Raw genomic sequence first — 23,949 nt, 5'->3', positions numbered from 1 at the left:
AAAATAACGAGCAGCAAGGGAGGAAAGGGTGTGTATTTCTGACAAGGGTTAATTTACTTCGGTGAAAGCCTTGCCCAGAGTAATTTCAGCCAATGGGGGCTCACCCTAATGAGGTAATGCTTTCAACCCACACCTCATTGGTTGCTCTTCTCCTTACTTGGTGTTCTCCCAGAGGCTGGGAAGTGAAGTGGGTTTGTTTTAGGGATAATGGGAGCTTTTCGCTCTGGCTATTCACCTCGCTCCACCAAATCTTTTGGCAGCATGGCACAGGGAGTTGCTGAAAACAGGCGATGCTTACAGAAATGCTTAGAGCCACTGGGGACAATCTCAGGTTTCCCTTCTCAAGCAATTAGATATCCTGCAACTTGAGCCAGCTCTTCTCCCTGGGGCTGCAGGGGTGTCTTCTAGTCTGGCCGTTTACCCCCAACCCTTTGTCAGTGACTAGAATTCTCAGCAATGAGAACACGAGTGAGATAGGCAGATGCTAGACTATGAAGGGCTGAGGGAAAAGCCAGCCAGTCCTGTAACATATATATCCCATAATGCTTGTCATGCACCGACTATGGGGCCAAGCAGCATATCACTTCTTAATGCTCTTTGGCCTGGGAGCAACAGTGCCATCTGTGAGTCAGGCTGATTGCTTCTATAGCTCCCCCACAAAGCTGGAGGGGTGATGATGGGAGGAACTGGGGCGTCTTTCCAGCAACCTCACCTCTGTCTATTGCCTTTTATTCTAGGTCCATTCTGGGAAATTGTGTTGACTGCATTATAGTGGCTCCTGTAGATCTTTTAATAAGGAATCGATTATCTGTGTCTCTAAAAGAACTTGGAGAGCTATTGGCTCTGCTTTTATATTGGAATCTGTCTAAACTTCCTAGGAAGGAGGGAGGAAGCAGCTGATTCTAGGCTGTGTGCAAATAGGGAAACTGAGGCTGGGAGGACAAAGTAATTGTGGGTGCAATAGGGATAATAGGTGAGTGCTTATCTAGTCTTTGAGCATAAACTCATGCTCCTTTTCATACAGTTAATTAGACAACAAAGAAGCGAGAGGGTATTCCCAGTTTATCTGAACTCTGAAAATTTTCAGGGCTAACTGGTTAAGTTAGGACATTTGTATACATGTATAGGACCCTACAACCACATGGGGAAAAATTAGTGGGGAGAAACTTCTAAAAGAGAATTGAATCAGAACATATTCTGTGGACTGGGAGAGTTGAGGGTGACAGCCTTCCAAACATAAATGCCGCCCTGTGGAGTGGGTAATCAATATGATTTAAAACATAATTTAGTTGAAAGCATTAGTCCTTTGCCATTCATGGCTGAGCTTCATGGAATGAGATTCTGGGAGTCAAAGGTAAGAAATTTTACTCCATTTTGCTATCGAATCCTGGGAAAGTAGCTGTTTTTCTGCGACCCAGTTTAACAGTCTTAAAATAGGAGTATCAGCCTAAACTCAAGGGATGATTTTTGTGAGTGCAAGGCTCACCCAAAGTGTTTAAAAGGGTGATACAAGATTCCGATAATATTATCTGAAGCATCCTGAAACTAACTCCACCCAGCTCCTTACCCATAGGATAAAGGTCTTTTCCCTATTTCTTTCACCCCTCCCTCTTTCACCCACGGTCCAAACTGTTGGAGACCTGGCCCTCACTAGATTAGATTTATCATGGAAAACAAAGAAAGATCAGAAAGAAAAGGAAGTATAAAATGTAGGAGGCTTCCAGGTTGAATATGCAATTATGTTTACAGGATGAATCAGATGATACATATGAAAGTACTTTGTAACATGTAACATGTTAACAGGATAATGGAAGAGATTATTGCTCCTCAAAAGAACAGGAACTATGTTCTAGTCATTGCTGACCTCCAGGGCCCAGCCCAGTATCTGGCACATAGGCCTTTTTTTTTTTCATAAACTTTTTATTATTGGAAAAGTTTCATTATACAAAAGTATAAAGAATAGTTTAATGCATATTCATGTGCCCAGTATCAAGCTTTTACCAACTCATTACAATGACATTTAATTAATGTTTTGTGAAAGAAGGGATTTTGGAAATTTCTTGAACTTAATTTACCCCATCCTCCTTTTCTTTAGAGGATTATTGTCAATATGAACAATAAAATCAGAAAATCATATTTCCTATAGTATTTCTCATTAGGTTAATCATATCTGAGAAAAATAGAGGTAGAAGTCTTAGGGACACTTTTCATTCATTAATAAAAGGATTATAAAATAAACATTTTGATTTTATAAAGAGCAGAACCTCAAACTATTTTCTACTCCTGCTTGTGATTAATAGTTCATTCAGCCTCAGAGTTTTAAAAAACACTTCAGCACGGCAAGTAGGTGCTGGGAGTTGGCTGAAAACCATACCAGTCCCTAGGGCTGACCTGCAGGGCCATCAGCCCTCTGCCTTGACTGTGATATGGATGGAATGGGGCCAAGGTCTCCATGTTTCTTGGTGTTTCTATTTTATTTATCTTCGACCCTTGTCCTGCTGGCTCTTTATCTTTAAGGACACAGATAGCAGGCAGCTGAGTCCGATACATTTGCCCGAACAAGCCTTTTGGCAGTTTTCATGTTTGTTTTCTGGGAAGACCAGGAAAAAGCCCACCAGTGGTCCGGATTGAGATGAGTGTCCTAGCTGTGAGACTGTGAGTGTCTGGGTGAGTTGCTTCCCTTTGGGGTTTACATATTTTAGTAAAATAAGGCTTTTTGGTATAGTGGTATGGTGGAGAAAGTGGAGCCTTTAGAGTAAAAGAGGCCAGTAAAAAAGGGTTTGAATTTCATCTCCATGTTTTTCATATTTCTCATCTGTAAAATGGTTGTTTCAAGAAAAAAATCATTTTAAACCACCTAGTGCAGTGACTGGCACACAGCCAAGTGCTCAATATATAGGAGCTACTATTATGATCAAAATGAGGAAGTTGCAAGCAGAAAAATAGGCAATGGATATGGATAACTAATTCACTGAAAAAAAAAAAAAAAAACCACTGGCCAGGAAGCATATACTCAACCTCAGTTGTGCCACTGTTTTTGCTCATCAAACTGGCAAAAAATATATATACACATAATATCTACTGGTGAAAGTTGAAGCAAATAGGCATTTTTCTATACTGTTTACAAAGCCTCTTCACAGGTAGTTTTGGTAGTGTCTATCAAATTTGAAATACATTACTCTTTTTTTAATTGAAGTATAGTCAGTTTACAATGTAGTGTTAATTTCTGGTGTACAGCATACATTCAGTTATACATACACACACACACACGCATATATTCCTTTTCATATTCTTTTTCATTATAGGCTACTGAATATAGTTCCCTGTGCTATACAGTAGGACCTTGTTTTTCTATTAAATGCGTTATTCTGTAACTTGGCAATTTTGTTTCTAGGAATCTTCTGTACACAAATATACACATGAGTATACACTTATTGTACTGTTATTAATAAAGAAAACTGGAAATAGCTTAAATTTACTAATATGAAAAGATTAATATGGAATATTATGTGTAAATACTATATGTAAAAATATAGAACATTGTAGTATGATCCCATTTATGTTAAGAAAAGTAATTGTGTGAGTGTGTGCATTTAATAAATGTATAAAAAGAGTTGTGGGAGGGTATACTTCACAAAGTTTACTTTTAGAGAGTGGAATAAGATTAGGGCATACAGAGAAAATTTTGCTCTTTATTCTTTATTCTTCTAAATTTTTTAAATTTTCCCAATGATTATATATTATTTTTGTATTTGAAAAAAACAGTTTAAAAAAAGGGTTGTGCTGTGAATTAGATCATCCTTCAGTCCCTTTGTGAGGACTTGGTTTGATCCAACTTTATAGTTGGCTGAGGCCAAGCATTTCTTGGGTCTGGAAGTGTGGGAAGAGCTTCCATTTAATAAGCAAAACTTTCTCTTTATGATTTGGGGCTTGGATTGGTGGACCCCAATGACCCCTTCTGAAGATGGCAGGACTGCTTGGAAGCTAGGAGAGATGTTTCAGTCTTCTGTCCTACCGAAAAGAAAAAAAAAAAGGTCTTGAGCTTCTTTGGAAGAGTCAAGATCTCAGAGCTGCAGCATCTCAGAATCCAAGACTCCTGGGCTGGCAAAGAACTTTCCGAGTTCATCTGTCTCTCTGCTTCCTCTCAGGTCAGGTCCGATGAAATCGGACATGCCAGATCCCTTATAATGAAATTACTCTTCAGGTTTTAGGGAAATTTCTTGGACTACAGGTGCCCACCAACTTCTAGTGGTTTGCACATTTAGTTCTTACCACTATGTATAAATCCTGGATGAGAAAACAGACAAAACCTCTTATTTAAGATAGGGATAGGGGCTGAAAGATGAGGAATCCTGTTTTCCTGCACATGAGTAACTTGCCCTAACTCTGAAAAGAGCTACAAGAGGTTAAGAAAAGCATCATTCTAATATCCTTCAGAACTCTTTGATTTTAGATTGAACACAGAGGAGGAATGGCACTGAAGTGCTGGCAAAGGTCTGTGTTGGGTACAGTGGTACTGCATTTCATCACATGGCTAAATATTTTAACATTTAAAAAATTGTGCACAACATCTATGTAAAATATAGTATATAATATAAAAATACATAATATATAAATACAGAAACAATTTGAAGAATGATTATGAAAAACAAACCCCATGTACACTCCACCCAGTGTGAGAAGTAGAGTATTACAAAGCTTTGGAAGGTCCTTGGTAGGGCTCCCAGCACTGTTGCAAACTGAGCACTGCACAAAGGTCCTTGCCTAGCAGAGGGAGATTTCCTCCTGGAGGGTGGGACCTTTTCCTTGGGTACAAAAGCTGTGTCTGCTGCTAGGCTGTGGGCTCACTGGGCTGTCATTTTCTAATTCATCTGCCTAGGGAATTATCCTTTTTCTCATTCCCAAAGAGGCCACTTACAGGCTTTTTATCTGTAGTTCACTCATTTTTCACTGCTGTATATATTTCATTGTATGGTCCATTATTCTGTAGCTGGAATTTTGTGTTGGCTATTACAATCAATGCACTGTTAACATTTTTGCACATGTATTCTGATACCTTTGTGCACATAGTTATTGAGGGCATATACTCAGAAGTCAAACTGCTTGGGCAGAGTTTTTTGGTCTTCAACTTTAGTGCATAATACCAAATTATTTTCCTACTATCATGAATGAGAGATTGTATTGCTCCACATCCTTGCTAACACTTAGTATTTCCAGACTTATTAATTTCAGCCATTCTTACGGGTGTATTGTGGTGGATGTATAGTCGTATTTCATTTTAGTTTGCTTTCCCCAGTTATTAATATGGTTGTATATTATTTGTACATTTATTGGCCATTTGGATTTCCTCATATGTGCAGAACCTATAAAAAAGGTTTCTTTTGGTGCAACTTTATACTGGATTATGTTTTGAAAATTGTTTATTTAATTTCTGGGAGTTATTTATATAATGTGGATAATAGTCCTTTTTGGGTTGAATGCTTTCTAACAAACTTTGCCACCTCTTTGGCTTGAGTTTTTACTCTTTTTATGGTGTCAAATATGATGCAGATGAATTGATCAATTCCTTATGGTGAGAGAGTTTGTGTTTTAAGAGTCATGAAGACATTCTACTACATTATCTTTTTTGAAACTTGCTTCAAAGTATTTTATTGTGAAATATTCATATAGAGGAATGCACAAAACAAAGAATATACACAGCTCAATAACAATTTATTACAAACATCCGTGCAACTACTACTCATGTCAAAAAAATAGAACTTTGTTTAGTACCCAGACACCTTGCTCCTCCTCCCCAAAGGAACAACTACCATGACTTCTATGTTAATCACTTTTGTGCCTTTTTTAAAAAAATAGTTTTTCTACCTCAACATGTATGCTTAAACACGATGGTTTAGTTTTGCTTTTTTTTTTTGAAAAACACTTACATTTAGATTTAATCTAAAAAAACAGGGAGCTAATTTTTATTTAAAATTTTTTGAAATACAAAATATTCAAGGAGAAGCATGAAAATCATAAGAAGACAGCTAGATGAATAGTTTCTAAGTGACTATACGCATGCAATCACGTCCTAGGCTAAGATGGAGAATGTTTCCTTATGACTCCTCTCTCAATCAGTGACTCTTTCCTTTCTCCCAAAGTCTTCCCTCCTTAACTACAATCCTGAATTCTAAAATTGTAGTTTAGTTTTCCCTGCTTTTGAAATATGGAATCCTACAGTATGTGTTTGTGTCTAGCTTCTTTCATTTAAATTATTTTTGTGGCATTCATCATGTTGTTGCTTGTAGCTGTGGTTTGTTCATTTTCATTGTAGTATAGTATATAGTATAAATATACCAAAATTCACTTATCATTCATTAGTCTATCATTGATAGCTACCTGAGTTTCCATTTTTTGCCATTATGAAAAATGCAGATATGCACATTTTTTTGTACATGTCTTTCAATGCCTATGTGCACACATTTCATTGGATATGAGTGACACTGATGAAGTTTAAAGTATGTTTATATTAAAGTAGTCTCTCTCTCTTTATATATATCTGTGTGTGTTGTGTATATATATGTGTGTAGGTATATATATTATATACATATATTTTAAATCTTTTTTGAAAAGTTTAACCTTTCTGTGTTCTTATGTTTTAAGTATGTTTGCAGTAAACAGAATTTTGCTGCATTTAAAAAATTTAGTTAGACATTTTCTGCCTTTTAATTGAGTAGTTAATATATTTACACTGATTGTTATTCAAATATTTTCTGCCAATTTTTTAAACTATTCATCCTGCTTTTAAAATTTCTTATCCATTTTTTGGGATTAAGTTTCCCCTATTTAATTTTATCCCCTCTAATACAATAGAAGTTATACACACTGTTACTGTGTACTTACTTTAGATATTATATAGAAATTTTGACATGCATATTTAATTCAACAACATATTTAGCCTCCTCTAAACAACACAAAGCCTTATAATATTTTAACTCCATTCACAGTCTCCCAACATATGTAAAATCATCCAGTAATATTTGAATTTAGACAATATTGCTATTATTTTGGACAGCCAATGTTTATTTAGATTTATAGAATGTTTACAGTTTTCTTTGGTCATCTATACTTCTTGCATTTTGGAGCTTCCTTCTAGGATTACTTTCTTTTTTTCCTATGTATATCCTTTGGCATGTCCTTTTATGAACATCTATTGATAGTAAGTTCTTTTTTTATTTGTTTTTAATTTTATTTTTTATTGATGTGTAGTTGATTTACAATGTTAGTTTCAGGTGTACAGCAAAGTGATTCAGTTATACATATATATACATACATATTTTTTCATATTCTTTTCCATTATAGCTTATACGAGAAATTGAATATAGCTTCCTGTGCTATACAGTAGTATGCCCTTGTGTTTTTTTAATCTATTTTATATATAATAATGTGTGTATGTTAATCCCAAACTCCCAATTTATTCCTCCTCTCCCCTCCCCTTTGGTAACCGCAGTTTGTTTTCTATGTCTGTGAGTCTATTTCTGTTTTATAAATAAGTTTATTTGTATCATCTTTTTAGATTCCACATATAAATGATATCATATGGTATTTGTCTTTCTCTGTCTTATTTCACTTAATATGATAATCTATAGGTCCATCCATGTTGCTGCAAATGGCATTATTTCATTCTTTTTTATGGCTGAGTAATATTCGTGTGTGTGTGTGTGTGTGTGTGTGTGTGTGTTTGTGTGTCTGTGTGTCTGTGTGTATATATACATACACCCCACATCTTCTTTATCCATTCATTTGTCATGGACATTTAGGTTGTTTTCATGTCTTGCCTATAGTCAATAGTGCTGCTATGGACATTGGGGTGTGCATATCTTTTTGAATTACAGTTTTCTCCAGATGTATGTCCAGGAGTGGGATTGCTGGATCATATGGTAAGTCTTCTTTTAGTTTTTTAAGGAGCCTCCATACTGTCCTCTTTAGTGGCTGCACCAAGTAAATTCTTTTTTAAAATGTGAATTGTATATAATTTTTCAGTTCTTATATTGTTTATCTGAAAATATTTTCATTTTGCTGTCTTCCTTAAAATGTCATTTCACTGGATTTGGAGTTGACGGCAATTTTCTCTTAACATTTTGAAGATACATTACAATGTCTTCTGACTTCTCTTGTTGCTGTTGAAAAGTCAGCTGCCAGCCAATTTGTCATTTCTTTGAAGATTAATCTATCTTTTCTTGCTGCCTAATTTTAAGATCACCTTTTACTCTGATGTCATGAACTTTCACTGTGAGCTGACCAAGTATGAATTTCATTGTAGTTTTTCAGTGTGGCAATTTTTGGTCTTCCCGAATTTAGGATATTTACCATCTATTCTGAAAAATGTGCAGCTATTATTTCTTTGAATACTGCCTTCCTTCATATTACTATCTCCTTCTATAATTTTAATTAGACATTTGTTGACTCTTCTTACCCTATCCTCCATGTATCTCGACCTCTCGTATATTTTATTTCTTTGTCTCTCTGTGTTACGTCTTGAAAACTCTTCAGGTGATCTTTCAGTTAACCAATTCTCCCTCTAGATTTCAAATTGATGGTTAATCGGTCCTTTGAGTTTCTGCTCTCAATTATTGTATTCTTTATTTCTGTAAGTTCTTTTTCAAATCTGCTTCATCAATTTTGATAGTTTCTTATACCTTTATTATCTTTATTTCCTTTAATTCCTTTAAAAATACTAAACATGCCAAAGGAGAAAACTGTTTCTCTACTCATAACACTTCTGACACCAAATACGTGGGTTTTCCACACCAAACAATTCTCTACTCCTGTATGAACACCAATTGAGTGTCCTACAATTTTAGTTGATTCTGATACTAACAACCAGGAGATAGTACAGACCCTACAGGCTAAAGGCTGAGTCCAATAGGACTGCCCCAGCCTCTTCAGGTACCAATAACAAGTAATAGGTCCCTGAGTTACCCATACTTTTGTCTGAATTGGGTACAGATCAGGGGTTCCCATGACCCTCTTCTCAGGTTCTGTAATTTTCTAATAATGGCTCACAGAACCGAGGGAAACACTTTACTTTCTATTTCTTTATTATAAAGGATATTATAAAGGATGCAAATGAACAGCCAGATGAGGTACACAGGGTGAGGTTCAGAAGGGTCCTGAACTTAAGAGCTTTTGTTCCTTAGGAGTTTGGGGTGTACCACTGTTCCAGCTCATTGACGCATTCACCAACCCAGAAGTTCATCAAAACTTGATGTTCAAGAGTTTTTACAGAGTGTAACTTCTAGCTCCCCTCCCTTCACAGGAAGTCAGGTGTGGGGCTGAAATTTGCAACCTTTTAAACATTTAGTCTTTCTGGCATCAGCCCCATCCTGAGGCTATAAGGACCCCGCCCTATATCACATCATTAGCATAAACTCACGGGTGATGGAAAAGGATGCGTTATGAATAAGAAAATATACTTCTCTTATCCTTATCACTCAGGAGATTACAAGGGTTTTGGGAGCTCTGTGCCAGGAATTGTGGACAAAGACCAAATACATATTTCTTATTATATCACAATATAACACATATATTTTCTTTGCATATGGTATCTGATAACTAGTATACTTGCAGTCATTGCAGGTATTATTTTGAAGTTCATTATTTCCTTGTATTTTTAGTAATATTTTATTATAAGGTCATATTTCTTGGAATCTTACCTGTAGGATTTTAAAAGAGGATTCATTTATGCTTATACAAGGTGCCTGGGGCATGAAAGTGATCATCTTTATAGTTTTCAGCTCAAGATTTTCTGGGTCACACAGGTAGTGTGAAATTGTGGCCCCCTACAATATGCCTACAAACTTGTTTAGGAATTCTCAGAAGGGAGTTTTCTTTTTTTCTTTTCACTACTCCATCCACAGTTAAGGTGGAGAGAGTCAGGTATCCTTACCCTTTCCTTCCATAAGCCAGGTTTTTTTTTCTTAATCTCTTATTAAGGATGTAGCCCTTCAGTTTTGGGGAGGTTGCCAATATGATATTTGGGTAAGATGACAGGGGCTCAGAAAAGAAGGACCTTATTCAACCTCAGTGAGGTCACAGAAGTTGCCTAGGTAAAGTGACACTTAAACAGATACATCTGTTACCTATTAAGTCTGGATTTATAAAGAAATATGCATAATTAATCTTAAAACATAAGACTAAGAGACTCTATTTTATTTCCATTAAAAATAATTTTGCCTAAGAAGTAATTAATTACATAACTTTTGAAATGAAATGTCAATGACACTTAAATTTAGGACACTTAAACTGAACAAAGTCTTCTTGAACAATGAATGGGAGCCTGCCATGCGAAGGGCATAACTACACTGTGTTCACCACAAGGCAAGAATTATGTCCAGTGTGTCCACAACACTTAGCATAGTACCTGGCACATGCTAGGTGCTCAATTAATATTTTTAAGTATATAATGAGTAAGCAGCATCAAAGTATTCAAGTGGAGGAAAACACTACATATAAAGCAAATAAGAAACAAATAACAAAACTTTATTAAAAATAACAAATTTGGCTTTACTAAGGGCCATTTCTTCTTCAACTAGTGTTTTTACAATATTTTTGGCAGGATACTTATTTGGGATACAGTGTACTCTAACAGGGATGATGAGACACATGAATAGTAACTATAACACATCTCCCCTGTGTACACAGTTTAGTTTCTCTCTCACTCTACAGTCCTAAAGTAAGGGTATGAGGCTTCAGGCTTCAGAGCGCCTCTGCTGATGAGCTCGGTGATTGGGAAAACAGTAAATGCTTCTGCAAATCATTATACCCTTGTCTTAAGCAGAGAAGAGCAGTCAAGTGTAAACGTTCGGCAAAAATATAGTTGTAGTTTGACTACAATCTGCAATCTGCAAATATCTGGGCTGTCAGTTTGCCACTGAAGGTGTGGTCCTAATGAAAGGAGTCTGAGAAGGAGCCTGCCTGGTCAAATGGTAGGAAGGTCCCAGAGCATAAGGTCTCTAAGAAGAGGTAGTGCATGCCAAATGGTAAAGACTTTCTTCCCTGGATTTCTGGCTTAAGGGGCAGCAGAAAGCCCATGGTTTTATGAAGGCCATAATCTCACAGAATCTCTAATTTTTTCTTTCTCTTACATGGATATAGGGAGAGGGAAGAGGAGAAGGGATATTAATTCTTTTTTTTAAACCATAAAAGTTCTGACTGTGGAAAAAATATCTTGTTGACTATAGGAATTTAATCAAGAAACCAAAACAACTTAGTCTTATAGCTGATGATCTCGCTGGCTTATATTATTGCCATACACTGAATTTTGAGTTATCAGGCCAAAAATGTGGACTTGGCAAAGATGAGGGTTACTGTCAATTGTTCTAGCTCCCCAAACTGGATGGCACCAGTGGCTGTGTGAGTGAATGTAGAAGCTGAAATCAACATCATGTTAACTTTGGTTCTATTCTGAAAACATTTTATTCCAGAGATATAGAAGATGAAGATTTTTCAGGGCAGAGATCATGATTATATCCCTCAATACACTGCCTGGCCCATAATAGTTGCTCAAGAAATATGTGCTGAATAAAAAAATGCACAAAGGTTACTTTGGGTTGCTAAGATCAGAACAGTATTTGCCATTATTTTGGATGTTGGCGTGGGATTCGTACACCCTGGAACAGTTTCTTCTCTTTGCAGCTAGTAATACTTTTTTTTGTCGTTGTTTATGAAGAACAAGCATTCTTCACACTGGCACAGTGGTCCTAGGGACAGAGGCACAAACAGATTTCCATTGCATTCCTCAGAAGACCCAGCAATACCACTCTCTAATGGTGAGTGCTTCTTTATCAGAGGATTTAAATTTGCAGGTGGTGGAGGGTGTCTTAGTCCTTTCTTTTTTCCCAGTAGAGATGAGTACTTCAAGGAAGAAAAAATCAGCCAAGTTTGATAGAATTTGATACATTTTACTGTTCTGTAGGAGTCAGGATAGATACAACGTCATTTCCCTGTGCAGTAGTTTTCCCCCTACACAAAACTGCATATATTTTCTGATTCTTATCTACATGTATGTCTCTTTCTGTAAGTGGACAGTGTAAGTATGCTTCTAATTAGGGAAGAGGTGTGCTTGTATTTATTGTAATTCACAAGGTACAGAAGATGTTAAAAAAACAGTATGAAGAGTTTGGGGGTTCTTGGTGGTTCTTGGTTTTCACTTGAAAATAGACAAGTATTTGGCAACTTCTGTCAAGAAAAATTTCCACGGGGGCCTCATCCCTATCAGTAAAAGCCCACATATGGCAGCAAAACATTTCCAGACACTTCTTTAGGTCTCTGAAAGCAGTATAGGAGAGAGGAGTAAAAAAATTGTGGTATACAGCTTATAAAACACTCTCATGCATACCAATTCATTTCAGTATTATTTTTCCTATTTTACCACTGGGGAGTCTAAGGTACATTTAGGTTAAGAACCTTGACCAGAGTCACATGGCTAGTAAGTGAAAGGGCTGGAACTCAAACGCAGGTTTTCTTATTACAAGTACAATATTCTTATTCCAAGTCCAACATTCCTAAGTATTGAATGTTGGGTCTGTTTTACTTTTTAAGAAATAGTTGGTTGAGGATTGATCAGATAGGACTTTTTGGCTCTCATTGGCTATTGTGGCTCCCGTTTCTTATGAACATTGTATTTAAAAAGATTATAGTAGACTTGACTGAACAAAAGTTAATCTATATGCTGGTACTCAGCCTTGGTCAGAGATGAGATGAGTAAGGGTGAGGAAAACACCTGAATAATGAACATTTCCTTACTGATGGCAGAAGACTGATGGCTCAACATCCTGCTACATCTGAAAGAGCTGAATTCAATCACACTAATCTACGGTAGGGATTGCAGGGGGAGCAGGAAAGAAGTCTACTCGCATTCTCTTTGAATAAGAAAGATCAGTTGTAAAGTGACTACAGAGACAGAGAGCTATTCCTTGACGTCAAGTTTAATCCCAAGGACACTGGTGACTCCGGGGAAGCCCACATGCTGAAGCCTTCCCTAGCATCTAGGATGTGGTCTGGGGTTGTAGCAAATATATGTTCCTTTTATAGTGATTTGACCTATGATTTTAGTTCTGAGAGGCATAAAGTCTCTGCTCAGATGAGGTGGGTAAAATGTTTGTTTTCCTGGGCTATGAAAGTCTTCTTGCAAAGGAATAACTAAAAAATATCACCTCAAGTAATAATTTTCCTGGTAGGCCACCTCCAGAAGAAGGGAAATGCTATTTAGGACATTAGTTATATACCAATTAAATTGTGACATCTACATCTACAGGTAAAGCATTTGTAGAAAGAATGAAGAAAAAGTGATGTAATTGTAAGGTATTCTCTTAGTGACTGCCAAATGTAGAAAATTCTGTTTGTTACAAGATGTTAAATCAAAAGTTACATTATCAGCCAGATAATTCTTTGTTCTGGGGAGGGCTGTCCTGTGCACTGCAGGATGTTTAGCAGCATCCTTGACCTCTGCTCACTGGATGCCAGTAGTACCTCCCCAGTTTTGACAACCAAAAATGTTTTCAGCCATGGCCATAAAAATTATCCCCAGCTGAGAACTACTGTTTTAATCAAAGCACCAAGGTATTATAGAAAAAACCCAACTCCCTCCACCCCTTCCACAAAAACTGACCATAGTGAGTTCTGAAATGGACTTTCCCTAGAAATGAGAGGGTTTAGCCAAAATCAGGTAGATAACTCTATATACTCACAACAAGTTATAAAAGGTCAAGTGAGAATTAGTGAGGTATTTCTTTGGAGACTGTTGTTGGTATGCTGTGATTCTTACCACATAAGCTTGCTTGCCTCTTATCTCAACGTGAGTGAGACGGACCTCCAATGGAACTACTCAGAGTACTTGAGATGTGTCTCTTGCAGTTAGTGGGCCACAGTGGACTTGTGTCTGTCTCCTGCCTGAAAACTAAAAAGGACAAGAGATAGGCTGGCAGGTGTTTTGGCAGCAGAGCAGAGGAATGCTGCAGTTGCACTGGAATTGGCCTGTATTCCCAAGTTTGTTTGGCCAAGAAGTGCATGAGCGCTTAATGTGGACTGTACAGAGCTGCCACTAGCCTAAACAGCACCATTAGAAAAAAAGATCTCCCTCATCCAGGCATTTTACTTCCATCTTTCGGAAAATAGTCACACATACGTTATAAACACTTTACTGCCACCTGCTGGAAAACTGTTAAAGTAAATATACAAATCCACGAGGATGATGTGAATGGCACTTCCTAGGGTATGGAGCACACAACCTTGCGCAACAGTATATGGGGTGGTCCCAGGACCACTTACAAGTGGGCCAGTGTGAGAGCTACCTTAGATCCTATCTGACAGGGTCCTTACTGAGAAAAACAGGTTTCAAGAGATAAGAAGTTGGAGGTGGGCCACTAGATAGATTCCTAGGGACTGAAAAAGAGTTAAGAACTATGAGAGTAGAATGCTTTTCCTCAGATCAAGAGTTCCACGTGTGAGAAGCCACCAAAGAATGGGGATAGTGGTGGTTTCTGAAGTAACCATAAAAGCATCCATCAGAAAAAAAGGCAGCTTTAAACATCTAGCAGGCCCACAGTGTGAAAGCATCACATGGAAGTAAAATTTACAAACTTTCCTGCTCCCCTTTCTTTTCCTATCTTTCCCTCCTTTTGGCTCTGGTTGGAGAGCTGGGAGAGAACAAGAAAGACCAGGCATGATGCCTCTTCAGGGCAAGCAGTGAGCCAGGTGTCCTAAATTGGTGAAGAGGGAGAAGTTTCAGTCTTTGTGACTCAATGACTATAAGACTTTCTGTTCGTAAGAAGGACCACATAACCTCTTGGAATCTGCCTAGTTAGGTATAAAACAGACCTCCTTCCACTGCACAGGTTTAAAGGGATAGCGAGAGTAAGAAATAAAGGTTTTTTGTTTTGGTTTGCTTCTTAAAATTACACCCCTGATTCCTATATTTTGAACATACTGGTTAATTATTATAAAGTAGGATATGGAAAAGATATCTTCCCAGGACATGTTCTTGAGTTTTACAGGGGAAAAATGGTCTTCAAATCAGCTCATTTGTTGAAAGCCCATACTTTGAGAGTAGGGCACATAAATGCATAAGAGTCTCTGTCCTCTGGGAGCTTACAGTGTTGGGTTTCATATTCAGAGTAATGCAACTATTACAGTCAGTTATGTCAACAAGAGCCTGTGTTGCATAGGTGGGGCAGGTTCAGGATTTTTCCTCTAACAATTTCCTCTCATGATTTTTACTCACTCGTGATTAAGCTTTAGAAGCAATCACGTTGCCCCTGTTCTTCAAGCGGGGGATCACAGGTAAAGCTTCCATTTAAGATGCTTAAAGAGATGCAAGGCTGAATGCATGGGTTGCATCTTGACTTAGCTGCTATGAAACTAGAGTCCGTCTGGTCTTCAGCTTGGCAGACTTAGACGTATTTCACTTTACTTAGGCTTAATCAGGCTCTGAGAAATTAATTTGGATAAAACAACTTTATAATTCAATCCAGTGAACAGAAGCTGATATATAAATCATGATGTGAATTTATTGAGGGCTATATTGCTAGTATAACTAGTACCAGTCATGTGCCTTGAACATTTGCTTCTTACTGGGTATGAGACCGCCTGAGTTATGGGAAGACTACCTGATGATTGTGGAATCAGAGTGTGGGTCTTTGTATGCTCCTAAAGGGTATTTAGAATTTAAGTTTACTAGGGTATAAACTCAGTAATGGCAAGGATCTTATTTGTTGAAGTATCCCAAAAGACTAGAACACAGTAAGCATTTAATAAGTATTTGTTGAGTGAGAAACTGAATCTGAGTTAAGTTTCTTGGATACTGTGTGGATATTGGTCCTGGTCATTAAAATCAATAGCTTCTATTCTAGACAGAGTGGGTGCCTACAATACATTCTTATTCAGATGGTGCTGGTTCTAGACTCTTTATGGACCCCACCCCTCTCTTATGACAGCATCAATTGGGCATGTGACACTTAGGTTACAGATGATTTATTTTACTCTCTCTAATGAAATTTGGGAGCGACCCTGGCCTCTGTAACACATTTACAGATCATCTCATAGGGTGACTTTTTTTTGTAAAGCTTGTCCCAAATTCTAGGCAGGTTCTTGTTTTACATTTTCCGGATTTCTGACTTCCAGCTCAGGCGAGTAGGGGACAACCGAACTCTGGTAGTTTATATTTTTACAGACAGCCAGGGTTCTTTGTGCAGATGTGGATCTACCTACCCGCCATCAAGGAGTCTAAAGGCAAAATACTGCGTTCCACTTCTCAATGGAAGATCTCAAAGCCATTAACAGACTAAAGCAAAAAAGAGATTGGCTGTATATTCATACCTTTGTGAACGCATGGGAGCAGCACAGTCGGTCTGGGTGGCTGTGTAAGCAAGTACAGACTCCCCAGGCTCAGAGAGCTCTTCATTTTTTCTGTCTTTCAGCTCTACCTCTCAAGCTCTGGTCTAGTTTAGGAAGCTCCCTGTGAGCATTTAGCCTATTGACTTTCATATTCCCAGATGCTTTCGGCACCTTAAGTAGCTATGTTCTCTCTGGAGTCTAGATCGTGTCCTTAGGTGAAGAGGAGGGGTGGGGGCGGGCAGGTCCCCGATCTAACTCCCATCGATGAGAATGGGAACGTGAGTTACCGCTTCAGTCGGCCTGCAGGTTTTCCGTTAAGGTTTCCGCGATCCTCACCTAGATAAGGTCACCCGGGTTTTTCTGGTCTTCTGCAGGGGCGCACACTCCCTCCGCACAGACCAGGAGTGACCTCGGGCTTCCGGATTTGCCCTTAATGACTCCTACATCCCCTCCCCACTTTCCTCTGTCTTCATTCCAACCTCCCCGAACTGAGGACCCCCAGACACCTCACTCGGGCTCGCGCCTGGCTTCTCACACCCTAACTCAGGGGCCCAAATTTGCGGCGGGAGAAGCACTGCGGCCCTAACGCCCACAGACTTCAGGACTGCAGCCAGGGGCTGTTGAGGACCCCGCCCTCGCGTCGCGCTTGCCCCGCCCCCGCCCGCGGGCCCGCCCCGCCCCCTCCCACGCACGTCACGTCCGGCCCGGCCCTCGCCCGCCCTTCGCCCGCCCTCCGCCCTCCGCTTTCCTCCCGCTCGCTGTTAGGGAGGTTCTGCGCCTCAGCCGCTGCCTCCGTCGCCGCTCCCGCCCCCTCTTCTGCGTCTCCGCCGTCGCCACCGCCGGGGACGTCCGGGGGTCGCTTACCGGGCTGGCCTCACGCCACAGCGGTCGCTTCAGCCTCCCTCCAGCGGCCGCCACAGGAAGAGGCTCGCCTGCCGCGGAGCCACCTGGGGCCTCAGTTCTAGCTCTCTTCCCGTCGCCGAGGGTCCTGGAGAAGCGGCCGCGGCCAGGGAACTGGGCATCGCGGTTCCAACGGTAGGTGAACGGGCGGGTACCCGTTTCTGCGCATGCGCGGGTCCCTGGTCGCCGCGGCCCTCCCCCCTCCGCCGCCCCCCAGCGCAGTGTCCCACCCACGCCGGACTCGAGGGCGTTGCGCGTCTGGGTGCCGGGGATCCCAGGCAGTGCGGTGCAGTGCCGTGCAGTTGCCGCGTTCGTAGAGGGGGTCCCCTTTTTGCTTTAGCATAAGTGAAGCCGTGCGCCTGGCTGTCAGGGGGTGTGGCAGTCTTCGATTTTTCAGCCGCTGCAGTGCGCGTGAGCGGGTGTGCCTTCTCATCCTTGCTTCCCCAAAGTAGAAGGCACAGTAACCCACGCTTGTTTGCTAGCTTCCCCTGCATACCCGAGCTGCGCCACCTCCTTGCCCATTTCCTTCACGCTGGGCAGTGAAGTTGATGCAGGGGAAAAAAAAAGAGTGTGGTTTAATCCGGGCTCAACCGCGCCTCTTTTTAAGATCACGTGAGATGAGTGGTTGCTGACTTCCTTAAATCACTCGGAGAATATAGCCAAAATTGGGCTGGGTGCACTGGGGACCTGTCGAGAATGCACTCTGCATAGGGCAGGCTATAGAGAGTACAGCGCTAAGTTTCAGCTGGGGCACCTGGTTTCCGAGACAAGGTAATAGGAAATTGAATCAGTTGGCACATTTGCCCGGTGGGAAGTTGGTAAACTTCAATTAAAAATCAGTTAAAAATCAGTTTTAGAAAGGCATTTCGTTTGGCTCCCCATTATGCAGTCTCATCAATGAAAAAAGTACATAAGTTTGGGCACTTACCTTATTTTCAAGTTGATAATCTAAAAATGGCAACCAGAACCGCAGACTTTGAACATTGAGTAACTGAGCTGCACTTACTTTTAAAGTCGGACGTTAAATGATAGTTTTGAATTATTGGCTTTCTGGGCTAATGTGAGACTGTGTCTTCAACTTTCCTTTTTGTGACCTTGCATGCAATACTTGTTGGACTGGGTGTCTTTCAGTTACTGCACATTTAGTAAGTACCTTTTTGTTGAATGAAATTGAATGAATTGGTTATTGTATATCCATGGGGAACCCCTTCTTATTTTTCTTAATCTCTGCTGCTTTTAAAATTGGGGCAGTATTTTCTCCGATTTAATTGTGTCACCAGTTAGGGATCTGGGACACAGTTTAAATCCTTGGATAGATGTAAAAAGGCTAATCAGTGTCGTGTGTGTGTGTTTTAAACTGCATGTATAATGTTTCATTTATTAATATGAGTGTATAGAATTCTGTTTTCTATACCTTTACAATTTTTATTTATTTTAAAAATTAATAGGCTAGTTTTAGAGAAGTTTTAAGTTCACAAAAAATTGACCAGAAAGTGTAGAGTTTTTCCATATCTCTGCACCCCCCCACAGTTTTCCCTATTACTTGTATCTTGTATTACTGTGAACAGTGTTTTTTTAAGAATGCCATCGTTTAGGACAGAGAAAATGACTGAAATGAGTATATTATGCCTTGTCGGTTTTTCCTCACCAATAAAATGGTTCCCCTTTGTACACTGACTTTAATATTTGGAAATATAATGGAATAAATTGCTGTAGCTATACTTTGAAAACAATTGTGGTAAAAATACATAATACAAAATTTACCACTTTAACCATTTTTAAATGTACAGTTCAGTGGTATTAAGTACATTCACAGTGTTGTGCAACCATTATCACTATCTGTTTCCAGAACTTTTTCATCATTCCAAACAGAAACTCTGTAGACAATGATTTCCCATTCCCTCTTCCTCCTAGAGCCTGGTAACCTGTATTCTACTTTCTGTCTCTCTAATTTGCCTATTCTAGTTACCTCATATAGGTGAAATCATATAGCATTTGTCCTTTTGTGTTTCTTATATTTTCGTTTAGCATCATTTCAAGGTTCATGCATATTATAGTATGTACCAGAATTTCTTTCCTTTTTAAGGTTGTATAATATACTCCATTATGTGTATATACAACATTTTGTTTACCCTTTCATCTGTTAATGGACATTTGGATTGTTTCCAACTTTTATCTTTTATGAATAATGCTGCTGTGAATATTGGTGTACAGGTAAGTATCTGATTGAGTCCCCGCTTTCTGTTCTTTTGGGTATATACCTAGGAATAGAATTGCTGAATCATACGGTAATTCTATGTTTAAGTTTTTGAGGAAAGTCCAAACTGTTATCTGGGACTACTGCACCATTTTACGTTCCCATTAGCAGTGTGCAAGCGTTCCAGTTCTCTACTTCCAGCAGTTGTTACTTGCCTTTGTTTGTTTGATAATAACCATTCTAGTGGGAGTATCTAGAACAGGTATCTAGGTATCTTATCTATGGTTTTGATTTGCATGTCCCTAAGAGTGATGTTGAACATCTTTTCATTTTGTGTATCTTCTTTGGAAAAATGTCTGTTTAAGCCCTTTGCTCATTTTTTGAATTATTTTTTGTTTCGTTGTTGAGTTAACTTTTTTCAAAAAGTTACTTTAAAAGATTATTTTGTATATGAGTTAAATCTTTTATATGAAAACCTTAATAGATCTTAAGATGAATAAAATACTGAAATTTAAAAAATAGAAAATTTCTGTTTTACAGATGGATAAACAGCAAAGAGACTGATTTTATATCTGAAAAAGTTTTCCCATTATTTAGTAAATCACACTATTTAGCTTTCTACTAGGCACATATTAGTACCAAGAACTTATTTTCCTCACCTCAGCATTACAAAGGTGCGTGCATTAAATGAAGGTCCTATCTTCACTGATGAGTAAGATTAATGCTCTTATCTTTCCTTTGTTTATAAAGTGTTCTGTTAACATGGCTAGGAGCAAACGGGAGGGGGTTACTGGATGGAGAAAAAGGAAGTGTAGTATGTATGCATGAACTTGACCTGAGTCGGTGTTCTCTAAGTGAGGGAGATGTGAGTAGACTCACTTTGGGGCCCTATAATGGAGCCAGCTTTGACTGGAAATGGAAATAATGAAGGCTTTTTGAAATGGAATGTAATAAAGGCAGGTTTAATGCACCAGCTCATAATCACATGGTACACTAAATAGATATTAATAGTAATGGTATTAAGAGTAACTTATTATCAGATTGATTTATTCATTCACCAGATAATTATCTTTCTCTTTCTAAATGCCGGAGATATATGAAGGAGCAAAACCCAAGCAGTCACTTGATGATGTTACAAAACTCTGTAAATTTAATAGACATCACTGAATTATACACTTGAGAAGAGTGAATTTTATTATACATAAATTATACCTTAATAAAGCTGTTTTCTTTTTTTAATTAAAAACAACTCGTCAGTGAACTCTTAAGGAACTTATACTCTCATGGGAGAGAGTTTAAACAAACATAGAAAGCAGTACATAATAAAATTTACCATGAATATTTTAGAGCCAGGGAATAATATGCCCTAAGGAAAATTAACAGGGGACATCATTAGATTGGATGGGTTGGAGAAGGTCCGCCCAAGAATGGGACCTTGAGTAAGAGCAGAAGATGAGTAGGAGGAAGTGAGGAAGAGTGTTTGAAATAAATGAACCAGTACGTATAAAAGTCTTAGGTTGAAGAAGTTGCAGTGGGTTGACAAGATAATTTAATGAAATTTGTTGGATTTCTACTAGAGAAGGAAATACCCCAAATCTTTTTGGTCAGGTTTTTGCCTAGCTCTAGTGTATGTTTTCTTTTCCTTTTGTATATGACATATAGCAGTTCTTACCTCTTTGTTTTTAAACAGTTTTCAGAGAGATGTGTGTCTGGTTTCTATTATTGCCCTTTTCTGGAATAGAAAAACTTATTTACTTAAAGTGTGTATTTTTGCTTTTGTCAATCAATCAATTTCCATATAATTGAAAAGGAAAAGTAAAAATAAAACCAGAAAACCCTAGGTGATTGATGTAGTAGGTGCTTAATATTTTGGGGGGAAGTTGGGGGTGGGGGTACATTTTGGCCTTAATTTTGAATAAATAATCACAGTGGATTAAAAATTTGGAAAGGTGAATGAACTCAAATTTAGGATCAGGTAAGATGAGAGTATTCTTAAAAGAAAAGCAGACCATATTGTGGTTGGTTGAGAATCTCTTTTGAAACTAATAATTTCAAAAGACATTTTTTTCTGTTAAGGAGTATTCTAGTATTTGAATAATGATTTTTGACTAGCAGGTACAGAATATTTAAGTGTTTTATGAATTACCTTTATGAAGTATCACTTCATACATTTTAATGAAATTTCAAATAATATTTTCAGTGTTGGCTGTTGTCATTATTGCCTGAAAGAGCATCAGCCTAAAAGGCAGCAGACTTCTAGTGAGTTCTTCTTACTAGTTTAGTGACCTACTCACTAGTTCAGTGACTTTTAAACCAGTTTCTTCAGTTTTCTGAATTTTTTTTTTTTTTTTTTGGTTTCTCTTCTGAGAAAGGGAATGATAATCTGCCTTGCTTATCTCACAGTGGAGATTATTATGAGGATTCAGTTGGATAGTGAACTGGGAAATATACTAGAAATGTTAGCATCATTTCAGATATTGGAGTTCTGCTGTTGTGTAGTGTTCAGAACCCAGGAAACAAAGATGAAGTCATATTTTGCTCTCAAAGTTCACAATCTAGTGGAGAAGTCAGATACAAAAAATAAGTATAGTCAGTACCTTTTTTGTTCATGTGCCAGCTTCTGTTTTTTTTCTGTGCACAAAGAGATATATTCTGATCTCAAGGGACCCATTTGGCTAGAACAAGTTGTGGAATTAGCCCCAATGCCCCTTACGTAAAAAAATGAAGTGTGTTGTAGTTCTGTATTAAAGAGCAACAAGAAATGATAAGCTGTCTTCTTAAGACCTTACTCTTTAGTAGGCCCTAGATGTCCATGTTTTCCCTGGAGAAGAGGTGAAAGGTTATAGAATAGAGAAGTCTTGAAGAGTTGGCATTTGTCAAAATTGAGATTATATGCATGCATATAATTGACTAGAATATTTGTTCTCTATTATGCATTTATGCTTTCTCAGATATTTTATGACACTTTCTAAATTGTAGAGCTCGTGTTTTCTTTTTTTAAAGGGGTCAGGCATTGTATTGATACACAGTGGGAAGAGCTAATTTAATACATACTCACTTTGATTTAATAGAAAATCATGCTAAAGTAGTGACTGGTGACATTGGAGTGCATGTAGGGGAAAGGAACTTGTTGGGAGCTTGTTCTAGAACATTACAGGCCTACCCCTTTCTCAGGTGACAGCATTTAAAGTGTCACATTTTCTCGTACTTTCATGAGTAGAATTTTAGAGGGTTCCCCCCCCTTTTTTTTTGGGAGGGGGTGGGTAATTAGATTTATTTATTTATTTATTTTGATGACGGTATTGGGGATTAAACCCTGGACCTCATTCATGCTAAGCACTTACTTTACCACTAAGCTGTACTCTCTCCCCTACGTGAGTGGGATTAAACATCCCTCTACCACTTACTCTTAACTGTTTTTCATGCATTGATATGTGAACCCTGTAGAACTCTAGATCTGACTACTGACAGACATCTCAAAAGATCATCCTTTGGGGAAGTTTCTTCATCTATTTGGAGACTAACTCCGGGTACCTCTTGGTTTCCTTGGCTTTTTGAATCAGAATTGTGACTGATTTCCAAGTAAATGTGAGACTAAGTCTTTTTGTCCTTGAAATATTGCTCATTTTAATGTTCTTGTTTCTTAAGACATAAATTGCTTTCATTAGAAATATTTGCAGTTAGATCCAGTAACACATTCTAGCATCACGGTTTATAAATTCTGAAGTTTAGCTGAGTGACTTATGGCTCACAGTACATGTATAAAAGGGGAATAGTGCCTAATTCACAGCATTCTTCTAGGTATGAGAAATAACTTGTGAAGTACTTACAGATATTCCATAAATGATAGTTGCTTTCCCTTCTTTCTTAAAAAATTATAGTTGATTTACAATATTATTAGTTTCAGATGTACAACATAGTGATTCAATTTATTTTTATAGATTGTATTCCATTTAAAGTTACTGTAAAATGCTTTCCCTCATTGATTTGAATTATCTTTGGTTATTGTTAGAAGTAGATATGGCAGCCATTTTTGATGTTTTATTTAGTTTTTAATCACTTAAGGAGATGTCCCCTTGTTTATCTTCTTAACTTTGAATAGCCAATAGTACTTGCTTCTTCTTTGTGTCTTTATTCAACATGTATTTTAAAACTTAAATTATGTGTTTGGGATTTTACAAGGCCTTTGGTGTTACAAAAATGAAATGGCAGGGTCCCTGCCTACAAGGATCCTCTTTTTTGAGAGACAGACATATTTTTAAATTCTATGGGATGATTGTAAAAAAGGTAAGAGATACTTGAGTAAAAGAGGGAAACTGTTTGCCTCAGGAAGTCAGAGAAAGTTTGACAGAGGAACTTTGAGTTGAGACTTGATGCTTGGTGGAAGTTTAGTGAACAAGATGGGGTTGGTCATGGTGTTGAGTTAGGGCTCCAAGCACAGAAAACAACGTGCACAGCTTGGGAGGTGTGGACTGTGA

At 38.3% G+C, this 23,949-nt stretch overlaps 1 protein-coding gene and 1 long non-coding RNA gene across 17 annotated transcripts in view; one reads left to right on the top strand and one right to left on the bottom strand.

Annotated features, from left to right (window-relative positions):
• Positions 1–3,629: 3,629 nt before the first annotated feature.
• LOC116152282 (uncharacterized) lies at positions 3,630–17,371 on the bottom strand. Of its 2 annotated transcripts, none has more exons than XR_010380372.1 (3): positions 17,239–17,371; positions 13,808–13,939; positions 3,630–4,011 (listed from the first exon to the last, which is right to left on the bottom strand). It is a non-coding gene; the product is annotated as an uncharacterized LOC116152282 (long non-coding RNA). The 2 variants fall into 2 exon arrangements; XR_010380371.1 differs by lacking the exon at positions 3,630–4,011 and adding an exon at positions 10,467–11,741.
• Positions 11,761–23,949, top strand: part of FAM13B (family with sequence similarity 13 member B) — a 100,864-nt gene continuing 88,675 nt past the window's right edge. For 14 of the 15 annotated variants that reach the window (XR_010380369.1, XR_010380370.1, XM_064484309.1 and 11 more), the window contains exon 1: positions 17,270–17,409. The gene's annotated coding sequence lies outside the window, so the exon portion shown is untranslated. Of the gene's footprint in view, positions 11,811–17,269; positions 17,410–23,949 lie in introns of those variants that run through there. The other variant, XM_010981891.3, reaches the window with a different exon arrangement.

This window comes from Camelus dromedarius, chromosome 3, assembly GCF_036321535.1.
Source record: "Camelus dromedarius isolate mCamDro1 chromosome 3, mCamDro1.pat, whole genome shotgun sequence".
Taxonomy (NCBI): domain Eukaryota; kingdom Metazoa; phylum Chordata; class Mammalia; order Artiodactyla; family Camelidae; genus Camelus; species Camelus dromedarius.
The sequence above is the reverse complement of the archived record's forward strand: the minus strand, read 5'-3'. Positions and strand labels throughout refer to the sequence as shown.